The 15,996-nt window shown below is 41.7% G+C and overlaps 1 protein-coding gene across 14 annotated transcripts in view; it reads right to left on the reverse strand.

Annotated features, from left to right (window-relative positions):
• The window catches only part of LOC6606483, a 48,999-nt gene that overhangs the window by 25,260 nt on the left and 7,743 nt on the right, over positions 1 to 15,996 (reverse strand). For 3 of the 14 annotated variants that reach the window (XM_032722100.1, XM_032722098.1, XM_032722099.1), the window contains exon 1: positions 3,493 to 3,728. The gene's annotated coding sequence lies outside the window, so the exon portion shown is untranslated. Of the gene's footprint in view, positions 1 to 3,492; positions 3,729 to 4,521; positions 4,594 to 5,046; positions 5,182 to 15,996 lie in introns of those variants that run through there. The other 11 variants (XM_032722108.1, XM_032722103.1, XM_032722106.1 and 8 more) reach the window with 8 other exon arrangements.

Consider the following 15,996-nt stretch of genomic DNA (forward strand, 5'->3'; position numbering starts at 1 on the left):
ACAGAAATCTATAAAGGAGAGGAGCACGGCCACCGCCAAAGCTGGATTTTCAGCATTGTTTTTCTCTTTTGTAATCGGAATTACGTTTGCCATCGGTGCGTTGTGCGTTAATAAGGACTTCAATGGAAGGGCTTAGGAGGATATTTTTCTGGGAAATTTAAAAATAAATACCTACAAAAATGAAATACCGGCTGAAGTAATATAAATCATTATTAAAACACAACAAAAATCTGTTCTCTTTTATCTATTTTCGGTAAAATCTTCAAAGCATCTTCTGAAGGAATATTTAATTTTTAAAGCAACCCAGATTTTGCATAATATATATCCGTGTACATTATACACTTTGTTGTTTCTTTTTTGCGTAGCCTGTTTGTTTCGACCACTTCTCTTCGACATTTGTTGTATTTCTTATGTGCACTGCTCAGTTCTTGTGCACAATATATATATACATACATATATTTGGGACTCGTTTCGAGTCGAGTATGTGTATTTGTCTGGAGGGAACTTGATGGCCCCGGCCAACCAAACGGCGTCCATTCAGACCATTCTATATAAATGCAAATTGTTATTGATTATGCTCCACATAAAACTATAAAAGACATAAGAACACACAAGCACAGAGATCCCCACATGGTGCAAGTTTTCTACGATTCGTGTGCCATAATAAATTTTGGAGCTTTGGCAATTTTTGACCCACAAGCAGGACCTCTATTTGGTTGCTTGTTTTTTTTTTACTTTTGTTGTGCATATTTCTGGGAAATTCAATAAGAAGAGCAAGAAAGACAAACTATTTTCATTTGCACGCCAGTTTAGGCCATAAACTCAAATATCACCCATACGCCCCGATGGCCGGCCATAAATTCAAATCGAAATGCACTGTGACTGCTTGACTTTTCGTTTGACAGGAGCCAAAAGTTAAGTGAGCCTCATACTTTATACACCGAGAAAAAAAACCTAATACGATTAGATCAAGAATCTGAACATGAAAGGATAATACTTTAATCACAGAAAAACATTTCTGCTTTTTATACATACTACATAATCATCATGAACTTTTTTCTTTGTTAGATGCCTATGTGTGATCATGACCTTTTCATATCGAAAGTTCATGTATTAAAGTCACAAAGTTCTCAACTTTTTCCAGCGTTATTGTTGTTTCAATGTATGGATTTCGAGGAGTACCGCGGAAAGCGGCTGCCTGTCATGCAGAGTTTGGCAAACAGTTTGCTTGCGGCTGCAGGAACTCAAACAGTTTAGCAAAAACTTTTGCCACTGACATTTGCCCCAACAGCAGAAGTTACCCCGTCAATCTCCTCCAGCGTGGTGGAAAAAGCGCCGGTGAAATCGGTGACGCAGGAAAACATAATGACTTTGGTAATTACAGCCACCAGCTTCCCCCACCTTAGAAGATATGAAAGATATACATACCTGCCTACTTGCAATTACCTGCTGAATTGGCTGTCCAACTTTTAATTGCTGAGGCATGCAAAACTCAAAATCAGCAGCAAGCCGCTAAAAACAAACCAAATTAAGTGGATTTAAGGAGGTGGAGCAGACACATTCAGCTGATTGCACTTTCGTGTGCAAATCTAATTTTACACTTGCACTTCGAGGGGGCCTGGGAAAATTGCAAAATGAAATGCACAAGATCTCGAATCTGGGTCCAACAACCGCTGAATTAGGCAAGGCCATTATAAAATTATGAAAAATTATGAAATTGCGAAAATTGAAAAGCAGAGGATGGCAAGTCATGTGAGAAATCGGGCACACAGATCCCCACATTTCCTTGGTCTCTATCTCTGCATAATGGCAATGTGGAAATGTTTATCGGGGAAAATGGGCGAGAGTTGTAATTTTCATTTCACCTGGAAATTTGTGGCGTACATACCGCACTCATCTATTATTCAATTTAAGTCAGCACACAATTTTCTGAGTACTAGGAAATCATTTTTGTGCTAAACTCTCAGTTCTTTGGAAAGAACATCATTAGGGGAAAAGCCGCAAAGAACTTTCGCTTTTTGAAAATTTGTGAAATTGTTTTAAAACTACATTTCTCTTATCTGGTATATACTGGAAATCCGATTTAAATGGACAGTGCTCATATTCGAAGCTCTATGGTCACCATTTGAATGCATGACTGCCCACAGATGGCGACCGAAAGGGGTAGTTTAATTGAATAAACCGTAGTAAACCGTCGGACGGGCTTTTCATTCAATTTACCATCGAACACGACCGCTACCCCCCTCCCCTCCACCTCCCCACCATTTTACAAGCGGCAATTAGTCGAATTAATGGTGAAATTTGATTTGCATTAAGCGCGCGGCCCGTAGAAACCATGGTGCACATGGTGGGATCCATGGAAGAGGAACGTCCTTGGCAGGCCCATTTTTTATATACCTTCTGCTTAATATGCAGACATATTCCACGGCGAGTGTGTAGATACATTTTTGAAATAACTTATTCATTACAGACAAGCGGAGAAGGGTCTCTGTGTGTGTGTGTAAATTATTCGCTCGCAGGCATAATAAATTGCTTTAAAAAGGAGCCGCCAGGCGAGCTGCCAAAGATATCAGAACTTGGCAACAATTTAGTTGCCTTTTACGTTGTTGCTACACATTCTGCAGGCGCCGCACCGCTTTGTATTACCGCTCGCCGCCCACGCAAACAGTCCCACTCATGTGTCGCCGAAAAAAGAAAAGGATTTTCCAAAGGCAAGCCGATAGAGGTGAATACACTTGGGAAACGGAAAGCCTTTTGAAAATGACAAGACATCCATATTAATATCATACATGAAATTGCTCATATTGTAGAAGGAATTTTTCCTTAACTAATATTGACAAGGCGTTTAAAAGGCTTTAATGTTAATATAATTTTCAAATAATATTTGCATTATATTATTTTTATTTTATACAAGTTTTTCCATGTTTGAGGACCCAAACGCGTGCTTTCTAATCGAAGTTAGCCGCTTATTTCGAGGCTGAAGGGAGGTCCTGTGTGGCTTTCACTCTACAAACTTTGCTGTTTGCGGTGTCCAGTAAAGAAACAAGAACGTAAAGGTGGACAGCCCTCGCTAGACCGCCCACTTCGCACCGGGAGTTGAGGTCTAAGGACTATGGACTCAGGTCTCAGGGGTCTCAGGTCTCAGAATTCAGGACTCTGGACTCAGGACTATGAACACTGTGGTCTCGGCTCCACATCTCGGGTAAAAACATCCACGACTGCGACGACGACGACTGACGGCGACGAAGGTTTGTGCTGGCCTTCGTGAGTCGCAGCGCTCCGTTTCTGGCACATAATCATTTACATAATATACAGGAGCACCATCAGCACGACCACAGCGAACTCGGCGGAACAACAACTTGGCCAGGATAATTTCACTCTCGCAGGACGCGATTTTTGGGCAATTTGACGTGTGTGCGTGCAGGAGTTTGGTTTTATTGTGGTGGCGTTTATGTAACAACGAAGCGCGCACAATTTCTAATTCATTTTTACTTGTGAGGATTGTGAATTGCGCGTGGCACCGTGCCAGCCCCGCCCACTGCCTCCTGCGCCAGCCGCCTCCCGACGTGCTGCCGTTTTTGCGTTTTGGCCAACTTATCGACGAGGAGCGCGCGTTCTGTGCCACAATGGGCTCGTTGGGAGACTGACTGCGGGAATTCGAGTTTGCGTCGCTCGGTTTTCAGCTCGGCAAAAAAAGGACATACAGCTGACGACGGGAGTTGTGAGTCAAAGCTGCTGCTCGGAAAAGCTCCAAGGAAAGCTTCGCGAGGGTGGATCAAAGAATATACATAACAGTTCGAACATTGCAGATACAAAAGTAACTTCAGGATATCATATATAAAAAGAAGTACAGAATCAAAACTGTTTAATAAATAAATAATGATTTAATACTGCATTATGTTAAGTATTTAAGTGGGCATTTAACTTTATGAAATATTACGTATACGCCTTGTTGTGTAAGGGCGACTTAAATACTGAACAAAATCTAAAAAACAGGTAAAAAGTTTAGTTTTTTAAGTTATTTTGAGTTAATTCCGATTACATATCCCAGTATTGTTTTCTTTATTTATATCTGCCACGAATGCAACGAACTCGTAGCAAAAAACACGAAAGCACTCCAACCACTTCGAGTGAAAGCTTATCCTCAGCTCACATGGCTCCCACATGCCACAAAAATGAAAACCTCCTGAGCCCCCTTACACTTTTGGGTCGTCTTGTGTTTATGCAAAAAGCATCAGCAAAGGTGAAGCTTTTATTTCTAATTTAGCCCGAAAAATACAGTGGGAAAACTCCGACAGCATAGAAATGAGTTATGGACAGATACAAAGTATACCCATCGGATGGGCATGGGACCATTTTTCAGCTTTTTGAGCGCGTGCGAGGTCATAAAATCGGTGCTAATGCCAATAATCCAAGACGTCTGGACCTGTCGGCTCTAATTATCATCGAGCCGCATGCGAGACCAATTAACCGAACCTAGTCTAACTCCAACTCTAACACTAACTCTGGCTAATAACTCACCTCTGGGGTTAGCCGATGTGTTGGCCAATAGACTCAGGAAGTTGTTGTTTTCGTCGTCGTCGTCATTGGGAGCTGCAAAGAGAATTCGAAATCAGAAGATGCCCATTAGTATGCAGCTTTGGTTTGCTTTGATGGGGAGCAGCCGTAGCAAACTACTGAAAAATCGTGTAGAAAACGCATATGTCAATTAAAAGCCTATAACAAAAGGCAAGCGACAAACAGGAGAAGTCAGTCGATTCCCACTAACACACAAATCGCTGCACGCAGAATGCCAAGTGAAACGTGCATGTGGGTGAAAGAGTGGAAAGTGCCGACTTAACTGGCATTGGAAACGAAGAAAGCCCTGCAGTTCCATTTATTGCGTTTTCAGCAGTTAATCAACGTCTAGTTCTCATCTTGAGAAAATAATCACAGCTCAGTTTGTATGAAAACTAGTGATGATTTTAACACTGGCATATCATGCGAATTCATCACAAAATAGCACAAATTCGTCACAATTTTAAGCTTTTAAATACTATGGCTTACCTTATAAGAAGAACATCTTCTCAAATTTCTTAAAATTTGCATCAACTTTGAATACCAGTTACTTGCAGAGTGGAAGGGTATACTCGAATCGTTGAAAAGTATGTAACAGGTAGAAAGAAGCGGAGTCGATCTAGCAACGTACGTATTGAACTACAAAAGGTAGAAATTTCAGATTAGGGTTCGGTTGCGTTGAATGGTGAAACAGCAGAGATGTGAAAGGGTAGACCCTCACTCACAACGATAAAACACGCGCTGGACTCCCAGTCAGTCGTATTTCAAATCGAACGGAGATGTTCACTCGAATCGGTTCACTTCGAATCGGTTTGATATGGTTTACATGCACTGAAAGAAATGAATTGAAATCTATCGAAAATAGCAATAATATTTTCTAACATTGTGTCGAAGAAGTCGAGTCTAGCAATAGTCAAAACCATTTAAATTGCAAAAAATAACAATTTTTAATAATTCAACAATTCCCGTATAGTATCTAAATTTAAGTATGAATTTCTCCTGCAGTGTAAAAATTCAAATTGGCTTAGCAACCAAACACGAGTGAATGAAAATGAATCCCAGAGTCGTTGGCTATAAAAATGCATTTACCTTTTAGAAGCACGGACACTGCACTGAAATCGCCAAATTGAAGGGAAAAGTGTAGTTAAGGGCAGCTTTTATTCAAAACGAAGCTTTTATTCAAAACGAATGCAAATCAAATGTGGCTTAGGAAATGAGTTTTGCCCAACGGAATTAGCAATTCGTCAGGCGAATTGGGTCAAAGTCAAATTAATAAAAGGCAGGAATCAAAGCATAGCATGCAATTTAACAATTATAATTGAAGCCATTCCGCCTGAGCTTTCACAGCCAATTTGCCGGGGGTCAGACTTCAGTTGCAATTACTTGTCGACGACTATCTGTGGCTCCACCATTTGCATGTGTGTTTGTGGAATTGGAAACTATTAGCAAAGTGTGCAGGAGATTTAGAGCGGAATGTCATAGCCCTAATTGCCCAGGAGCACACACACACACACGCACGCAGTGCCAGAAAGGACGAAAGGACACTGGGACGAGGACGAGGATCACGGGGAGCGGGGGCAGTGCAGAATTTAATGCCGGAGACATGCAAAAATTACATCCTCAATTGCAGGACGCCCGTCGTTGTCACTCTCACACAAAAGCGCCCAAATTCAATAAACAAGGCGGCTTGTGCGGCGAGGATTCACTGTCTTCCGTCGCAGTCTCTCAACTCACGCTGCCTCCCTTCCTCCTTCTGTGGGCATTTGGGCGTGTGCATTCATTACACTCGACGAAATTTTAGAAACATAAATACCATTCTTCTTTTACAAAAATTAAAATATTAATTGAAAGGGAAGTTATTTTGTTTTAAAAAGTTTAATATAAAATATCTTTCCTTTTTATTGTGTATTAATAATATATTTTTAAGGCAGGCTATTGTATTTTTTCCAGTGCTGTGGAGCTGTTACATTCGAGAGTTGGAAACAATGCTGTACGTGTGGGCAGCTTGAGAGCAAAACAAAATCAATTGCACTTGCGAAACTCACGCGCCCCGAAAAGTAGGCAATATAAATTTGCGCACAGCTGCCATGCATCACGCACACAGGCAGAAAGCTACACACACACATAGCCACAGAGGAACAACATAGGCAGAGCGGCACATGCACACATTAAGCCATTAGTCAGTGGTCAGAAAAACGACAGCAACATGGAGGCAACATCGATTTGGTCGCGTTTCTGCGTGCAGTACCTTCAATTGAAATCTACACAATGGCCACATGCGTGGGTTAAGCCATGGAAATGGCCGGTGGCCCCTTTTGGCCAACCCCTCTGCTGAACCTAAAACCCATCGAAGTGTGCACCCAGCCAGCCAGTTAGCCAGCCAGCCAGCGGAGTAACTGCACGCTCCATTGAACAGCAAACGGGCAACGTATTTCGCCAATTACGGCGACCACCTTTGACAGTTTGGCCAACAGGAGGAGCACATACATGCATCCTCCGTGGAGCTGGGCATCTTGAGGCGGCAATTGATTGTCGTAAACAATGGAGTCTGATTTAATGGAGAGTGCTATGCTCGGACAGGCGGTAAGCTGATTTAAATTATCGCACTTGTGCGGCGTTTCGGCCAGGCCAGGTACATAGTTCAATTTGGCCAAAACAGCTGGCCAACAATCAGGTTTCCCCTATGTGGCCAGTTTATGGCCTGCCTTTGTGTAAATTATAACCAACAAGATAATGCCTTGGGCAAATTATCGAATTGAAAAGCAGTATTTGCACTTGTGTCTTGGTTTAGAAATTAATAAATTTCAGAGCATCAGTGTGCTAAATTTAAAAAAGGCTATTGAGGCTATTGGCTATTTGCCAGCTTTGGGTGATATATATACATACATATGTGGTTATTTCTATGGTAGACCATTTCGTGTTTGAACAGTATGAGGTGAAAAGTGGGATTGGTTGCATAAATAGACGAAATGCGTTTAAAGCATAATGAGAATGCATTAAGCTTTATTAATATCAAAAGCATTAAGCTTGGTTAGTATCAATAGCAGAAGCAATCTGGGGAAAATCCTTAGTTAAAATGTTTATTCGGTATAAATTTTAGAAATGCTTTCTAAGCTGTTACTATGTCAGAAATTCGTTCTCTAAGGACATCTTTTAACTATTCAGTAGTTTTCCCCGCCGTCATAATCTCGTTTAGTGCTAACCCAGGGGTATTCATTAACCTCTGTCATTCCGCCGGGTTCGTTGACCCTTCCCTTCATCGTTTTTCCTGGAAAAGTGTCGCTGTCAATGCAGCAGCAGCAGCAGCCTAATGCATAATTAAGTGTGTGCGCCTGTGTGAGTGAGTATCTGTGCCGCTGAGTGTGCGGCGCAAGTGTGCGTGAAATGCTGCTGCACCTTGTTGCCGCTGCTCTCAGGCAGAAAGCTGACACACTTAAAAGTCGGCAAATGCAACTGCAACTTAAAGTTGCAATCTCAGTCCCGATTTAAAGCCCGTTAATGCAAAAGTCACGTTCATGCTGTTAAAGTGGCCGCAAAAACTAGGAAAAAAAATAAATCCAAACCGCTGGCATCTGCTTTTCGCATTTGACATTTGTGCCCAGCCATCGGCAGCAGCTAACTTTGTATGCAACAACATGATTTGCGTTCACAAATTGCCGCCGACTTCCGTTCGTTCCGTTGAATCCGTTGAATCCGTTGATTTTCACCCAAAGACAGCCGCTGGGCTTTGGTTTTGCTATCTTCTGGCAACTTGCAACTGGCAGATGGTATCTGCAAGTACATCCTCATTACACCATGCCTTCGGATTGATTTCATTCGCCTTTTTCCACATCAATCAACCGGCAACTGCAACATCATGTGCCTCATTATGCTTACCAACCATTGATGGCTCCTTAAAGTGGGTCAAAAGGTGATTTTTCTCCTTCGTTTTGCTAATTTTCCAAGGTTTTTGCGGTTGGTGTTGTTCGGTGTTCGGTGTTTGTGAAAACGCCAATTGCCAGTTTCCCATCAGGTATATCTGACTACCGGAAAATCGGTAAACTTCAACAAGCCGCGATAATCATCGCTCCCAACTTGAACTTGATCTTGAATGCAAAGCGGTTCCATTTGCCCGGCCATGCATGCACGCCCATATGTGTTCACCACTCGATTATATCATATTTTCCTACGCATTTCCACTCCACTTAATGCCAAATTATCTGCACTGTACATTTTGATTGTTGTTCTGTTTTGTTTTCATTCGTTTCGTTATTTTTTTTTCAGCTTTTCAGCAAAATGTTCACCGTCTGTGCAGCGTTGCATGTCGCAGTGTGTGTTTTCTGTTATAGTATATATTTTTCTCTATTTTACTTGCCAGTTCTGCTGCGGATTTTAGCCAGACGTTTTTTGTTGTTTTTTTTTTTTTGTGTTCTACTGCAGCGTGTGTTGGTCGAACGGACACACGAGTGAACAAGCGGACAATTAGAGCGCTCAAAGTCGCGTAACACTCGCCAAATGCCGGCAACTTGGCAAGAACGTATGTACGTAGTACGTAGAATGCCAAATGAACAGCCGTTTAGAACGTATCTGCTAGATACATATACATATAGTGAGTATGTGGAATATCTAGGGGTATTTACTTTAGAATTCTTTTATAATCTAATCTATTTAATAACTATTAAGTAACAAACTATGAGTATTATCTACCTATGTATTTGTTGCTGTCCGAAAGATTAAATTAAAACGCTGATAATATTGTTTTACTGTATATATCAATAGCCTGTACATTTTTCTTTAATAATAACTAATAAACACATTCTTCCTATAAAAGTCAGCATTTTTTTAGGGTACTCAACTCTTCCAAAGAACTTAGTTTAGCTGGCCTCTCTGCATCAGTTGTTTTCCATTTCCAATTGTTGTGTGTGTTTTTGTGTTTAGAATATGTATTATTTTTATTTTCAGTTACTTAGCAGCGTCCGTGTGCAATGTTAATTTTTCAGCTCTCCATTTCAATGAGCTGAATGAATGACATTTTGTGCGCAGGCAATGGCAAAAGTAAACCAGACCAGACCAGACTTAAACGATCCGTTGACAGCCTGGCCACGATCCATCTACAATATCTGGGAAAAAAGAGAGACTGGAGTGGGCAGCGATGGTGGACCAGAATTTGATCAGCTCTTGCGCAATCCATTGGCTGTGCAGGTGCACAAGTTTATGGCACAAGAAGTACAAGTGTACTGGAGTCTCGCAGACCAAAGCTCTCAAACGATCGAACGAATCGAGGTGATCGTGCTTGTATCTTTTTGCTGCGCAATTTTGCTGTCGCAGCATTTGGCCATGGTGGTTCTACGATCTTCAGCTCACCTGTGTAATAATGCCCGCAATTCCGTTACTTTTTTCAAGCCACGCTTCATCAGTTAATTTGCCGCTCGATCAGCACATTTTGTCCGCGCTTTGTATTACATTGTTGAGAGCACCCAATAATGGTAAAGTAATACCACTGGCCATCAGCACTTTCTGCACTTTATCTAGGTGGTGCTCAAAAGTATCTGAGACTTCGAGTCTGTCTCGGTTTCAGTCTCAGTCTCAGTTTCTTTGCCAGTCAGTCAGTCGGAAATCGGCGGAAAAGTAGCTCGCTTATCAGCTGCCTTCAAGTCACCGAAAATCACGTTGCAAATGCCAGCGACAAATTTGTTGAGGGGCCAACACGAGGAAGCCAATTCTACGGACTTTGCAGCTGGCCGGCGAAAATTGCATTGCCAAATCGTCTCAGTTTTGCGCAGGGATTCGCCAGCTGAAGTACTCGAAAAAATAATATAACTTTCAAAAACTTAGTAATTAATTTAAAAATTAAAAACTGCCTTTAAATGTATTGTAGTTATACTTCATTTACTATGAGTTGTTTGAGAATGGTTTATACCAAATATATTTTAAATTTTAAATAGCTATAAGTCCTGAGATGTCTTAACTCATTTCTTTCAGTGCATCTCTAGGAGGCACTTGTCTGTAGAGCTCGTCGCTGCCATTTGTCATGCGATGCCGTTTTCCGTTTCCATCTCCCATTTTCCACTGCTCCGGCAATTGGCGCTGGCATTTGGGTAATTTTAATGAGCGGCGCTTGTAAGAATTTGCGACAATTTGACAGCAAATTGCCAGTGCGGCAGACTGCGAACTGCAACTGCAACATCTGCGGGAGTGTCTGCTTAGTGGCAGCAACAAAGCATTTGTGTCAAAGTTGCAACATCGTGATGCGCTTATCAGTATGTTGTCGATTCGAAATGTGGGCCATGCGCGATAACCGAAACCCAATATTTGAAATGCGACAGCAAATTGATTCCATTTAGTCGAATAAATCAACCAAATTATGTCGGTCGAGCAACTTAATAATCAGTTGCACTAGTTTAGCTAATAAATATGCCCCACTTTGGTCCATTTGAACTGGACCGTCGACCACCGCCGCAGCTTGTGTTGCAAACATTTAGCCTAGCCATTGCCATCAAAATCGAAATCCAAATCGAGTGCGACGGAAAACGCGCCCTTTGCCACTTTATGTGCGACCGGTCAGTCCCGAGGCCAGCCACAAATGTTACAGTTTGCTTAGAGTGCCACGCCCCCAAATCACCCATTTACTGCCACAGGGAGAGGTGTGCCACAACACTGGAAATATTTTGGGGGGGGTATAACTCTAAGAAAAAGTTAATTATTAGCATTCCATAGAGATCTTTAATAGTCTTTTATGAAATTAATATATCAAAATATATTACTTTGTTATAAAATGGAACAAAATTCTGGTTTACATCCAAAAATTATCCATATTATCAAAGATTATAAAGGTTTAAATATTTAATATATTATTATTTAACTTTAGTCTTTAACTTATAGATCCTGTTTGCTAGCACTCTACAACCTGCTTGCTTCCTACGTGCTTGCGATAAATAGATTCAGATTACATAAGAGATTAGATAGATTTAGAATTACATTCAAGGTAGCTAGCTTTTTCGCCGAGTGTAAAAAAACTGGGAGCGAAATCGATCAGCTTCTGAGCCGCGTTCGTGCAACTGCATAGATTTTGTGCAATTTTTGGCCAACGCAACGGCAACTGATTTACCATGGCCCGCGGCTGGAATTTCCGAGTGAATGGCACTCTCACCTAAAACTGCCCCTACTAGAGTCTGGAGTGGAGCCCCTTCTGGTCATAATAAATGAAATCCCATTTGGATACTCGACCCCACCACCGCTGCCAACGACCATCGGAATCGAATCGAAACGAAACGAGACGAATTTTATTCATGGCGCATTTGGTATAAACGACGTTTACACATATTGAAATCTCAAATCCGAAAATGTGAAATGTGGAAATCTCTGCAAATGGAAAGTCACAGCGCAAACACACGCACATTTTCCCCCTCTCCCCATGTGTGCCGAAGGGTTTTGAGCTTATAAACTTGTTGTAAAACTCATAAAAATATGGCCAGCAAAATGGAGGGGAAATTTTTATTGCCCATGCAACGAAGATCAAATGCGCTGCGAGCATCAAATCGCTTTCTTTGCTCGAATGCAGGAGAGATTAAATTGCATCATAAACTTGGTTTCCACGAAATGGGAAATCCATTAAGTTATTGTAAGTCGCAGCAAGTGTCCAAATATTGTATTATTAAACAAATTTAATGCTAATTGGATTAATAACTTAAATATAGGGTAATGGAATGTTTTTTTGGATATAACATGCTTACGATTCTTTAGATTTTATCAACCATTCCATAAAGGAAAATTTATGAAGTTCTGCTCCTTTTTAGAGTGCGTGACAAATTCAAATTCAGCGCATTGTGGCAATGAGCCACCAAAATTATACTTGCATCAACTTTAAAACCAGTTTTGCGTGAGCCCAAAATCAGACTGGCTGCCCTAAAAAATTACGAAAAAATACAAAAAAAAAATGGGCGGAGTGTTCCCTACAGACTGCATTTCACTCGAATAATTGAACATTTTCGGTGACCCAATTTAAGGCGACGCCTGAATATATCAAATTGCACCATTGGGCCACGCCCCCCATTTTCCATTCAGTCGCAAAGCCGCATTTTCCGCCCGCGCCCCTCTAAAAGTTCCACCTATTGATTTTGTCGCAACTTAACTGCAAAGAGCCGGGCCAAAAGTTTTACTGTAGCCTGAAACCTCGGCCCGACTTGCTGACACGTTCAGTTTACTTGGAGTTTCTTTCGGTTGAAAGTAAGTACACCTATATGTACATATATAGTATGTATCTGCAGGGGGCGCCATGTGTGTGCGCACTTGTGGCCAATAACTTTCAAATGGCCAGGTTTGAAAGTTGGTATGGGCCACGACCACTGAATGCAACCAATCATTGTTCGCTGTTAGCGGCGAAGCAGCTGCAGATTCAATTAAACTTTGCCTTCACGCTTTCGATCAGTGAAAGTGAGTAAGTCGCAATTGCCATCCATCCAGCCATCCATCCATTCATCCATCTATCCAGCCATCTAGCCAACCCCTTCGATTGGCCAGCCACAATCAATTTCATTGGCAGTTGCAGTTGCAATTGCAATTGCAGTTGCAATTTCAATGGCTATTCCAGTTGCACTTTTAGTCGCATTGACAGTGACTGTATGTCAAGTGCAACGGCCACTGAACTGCAGCGAAAAGTGAGATGAAATTCCATCTTGGCCATGTCATGCCTTTCCACTTGTAAGGTCAAGAAAGAGAAGGATATATATGCAACCTAATAAGATAATATTAAATTTAAAGATTGAAATCAAACAAAAAAGAGATATTTCTAAATCAATTTGATTTTATACTTTCGTTTAATGATAACAATTTAGTAAAATGAGCTGATTCTAAAAGTGACCTTAATCCAGCTATTTTAAAAACAATTTAGACAATTAACCGTTGATTACTCCTATAGCATTCGACGCCACGAACGTATGGATTACACCCACTTGATCGGCAAGTTCACTGCCACCCAGGCGCATTCATTGCAACCCGAAACGACCCAATGCAGCAGTGCACTTATCCATGTACTATATACTTATATACATATGAATTATAACTCGCCAGGCGTGCAATTAAAGCGAGCATCCGCTTTAAATTGAAATCGAAACTGTTCGCGGGGGAAATGGCGATACAGTCGGAGTGCATAAATCTAGTACAAGCACGAGCGGCCAGAACAATAGATGCAGCCAACAGCCGAAGGGCAAGTGAAAGGGGATGGGGGCACTTCCCTATGGGGAGCTGCCTGGAAGGGGTGAGGTGGCTCTAAAGCCGCCGGCTGGCGACGCTCAGTTGCATTCGGCCGGAGGAGCAACAAACAGCACGCTTGGCCAACGCTGCGTGATGAAGTGGCCATGTATGGACGAGCCTGTGGCTTCCACTCTCCGATTCTTGCGTTACAAGCACATAAAAGATATAGCATATGTGTATATATATATAGCAAAATTGGCACATTTTACTCGCTTTCAACAAGTTCAGAGATGCGAAATGGAACAGCCAACAATGGCCAAGCAACCAAGAAGACGAGACCACACACGGAGAAAATCATACTGAAATCCTTATAAGGTTTAAGGTAACAAAATATTTAAACACTTGCTTGAATTTCGTTATCTTTAATGACAGTAAGAAAGATACCTTAGTTTTATTCCAGTGCCTGACAGGAAATGCAGGTTACTGTGATAAGATCTTATGGATTTCCTTTATATTAATTAGCCCAAGTGCAGTTGGGCAGCAGAGGAAGTCGCCTCAAGCGTGTCAATTTGTTATTGAGAAGGGATCTTATCCCCCAGAAAGATCTCTCCAGAATAGAAAGCCTCCGTCGAGTGCGTTGACAATGAACCGTGTGCCCAATCCGCAACTTAACTGCCACCGAGAATGCCAGATACCCACTTTCGTATCAAATACTAACTGTAGACTAATGATACCACCATATTACCTGGTTTGTGCAACGTCATCCGAGGGCTATTTAGACCACCACCGACATAATCCGCTCTGGGTTCACCTGTCCAACCGGCTATCTCGGAATCAACCATCTACATCTCAATCGCAAGGTAATGCCATTTCATTGAGACCCGATTGTTTGTTTCTTCGGAGCTGGAGGGCACTTCTCCGGCTGGCCTATGGAGTATCTGTGTTAATTTCCGCTCAACTGTTAGTTTTATGACTTCTTCGAGACGTTCCCACAGGGCCCAAATACATACAGCTGTTGCTGCTGCGTCACATGGAAAACAACAAATGTTGAAAAACAAAACGAAGACCAAAGAGGCCAAATGAAATGAAATGAAAAGAAAGCCGCGGGTCAGTTTTGAATTATTTATATAGGGAGCCAGCTTAAAATCAAGCATTTCGTAAAAAAATGCTAATTCAAACGTAAGAAAGCGATGGGTTTGTCAAAGGAAAGCTAATTAGATGGATCCCAGGTCAGTGGGCGAACTGCAAAAGACCCAAGACACAGGTCTCCAGAGTCTAGACCAAAGTCAAGGGTTTGTCTTTTAATTGGTAACAAGTGAAGCGGCTCCCGCGAAGCAAAAATCAGTCGAGCGTGGCAGGTAAAACTGAACAGGTGAATGTGGGCGAAGGAAACGAATGCAAATTCGCCGGCTGTAATTGTGTGAATAAAACAGTCAACAGTTGTGGCCACCGCCTCGACACGCAACCCAGTCCCGACCCTTCCGCATGTCTTTTGTTTTTAATTTTGATTGAAAAGAAAATGAATTCATTTCATAAGTCCCCCGCGGCAGCAGCCGAGAAATTAGCATAGTTTTCGTTCAAGATGGGGGAACTGTGCTAATGTTACAAACTTGCTTCCTGTCGAGATTTTCGCGCAGTTCATTAACTTGGCCACAAAGTGCAAATTTCACTTTTTTCCCGCACATTTTGAAGTTCAACGAGCGGGTAAACCAAGATCCAGCCCCAGCTCCACACTCCACATACCAAGAAACCAGTTGAATAATAAGCCAGGTCTTTTCACGGGGAAATTGCAAATTACCGCCTCATAACCTGCAGGTTCATGGCGCTCATTGAAGTCCCCCTTTGGGGCATTTAATTAAAAAATACTTTCACTGCCTGTTTACTGCAAATGCCAAACTGACTGACTGCCAGTCATAAATTTATGCCAGCTTGTTGCTCATAATTGTGAGAAATCTTAGGCGACAGTTGGCCAAAGGGGTTTGGCGGAAATCACGACAGGATCGGATAAAAATGTGACTGGTCGCAAAGGAAATCCACCGCGATGCGGAGAAACTGATTGCTGGGTTGTTAACTGGGCTCAAATCAGGGCTAATTGGAAAGTTAAGTTAGCTATAATCTAACAGCAAAGACCTACTAGCGCACAATAGCATAATTAAGTATTTAGGTAGCTTACTTCAATATTAATAATAAAACTTTCAACCATAACGAACACAAAAACATCATAAAAGTGGTTCAAGTATTTCATCCGATTACAGCATTCCAAGAAAT

Source organism: Drosophila sechellia, chromosome 3R (genome assembly GCF_004382195.2).
Source record: "Drosophila sechellia strain sech25 chromosome 3R, ASM438219v1, whole genome shotgun sequence".
NCBI lineage: Eukaryota > Metazoa > Arthropoda > Insecta > Diptera > Drosophilidae > Drosophila > Drosophila sechellia.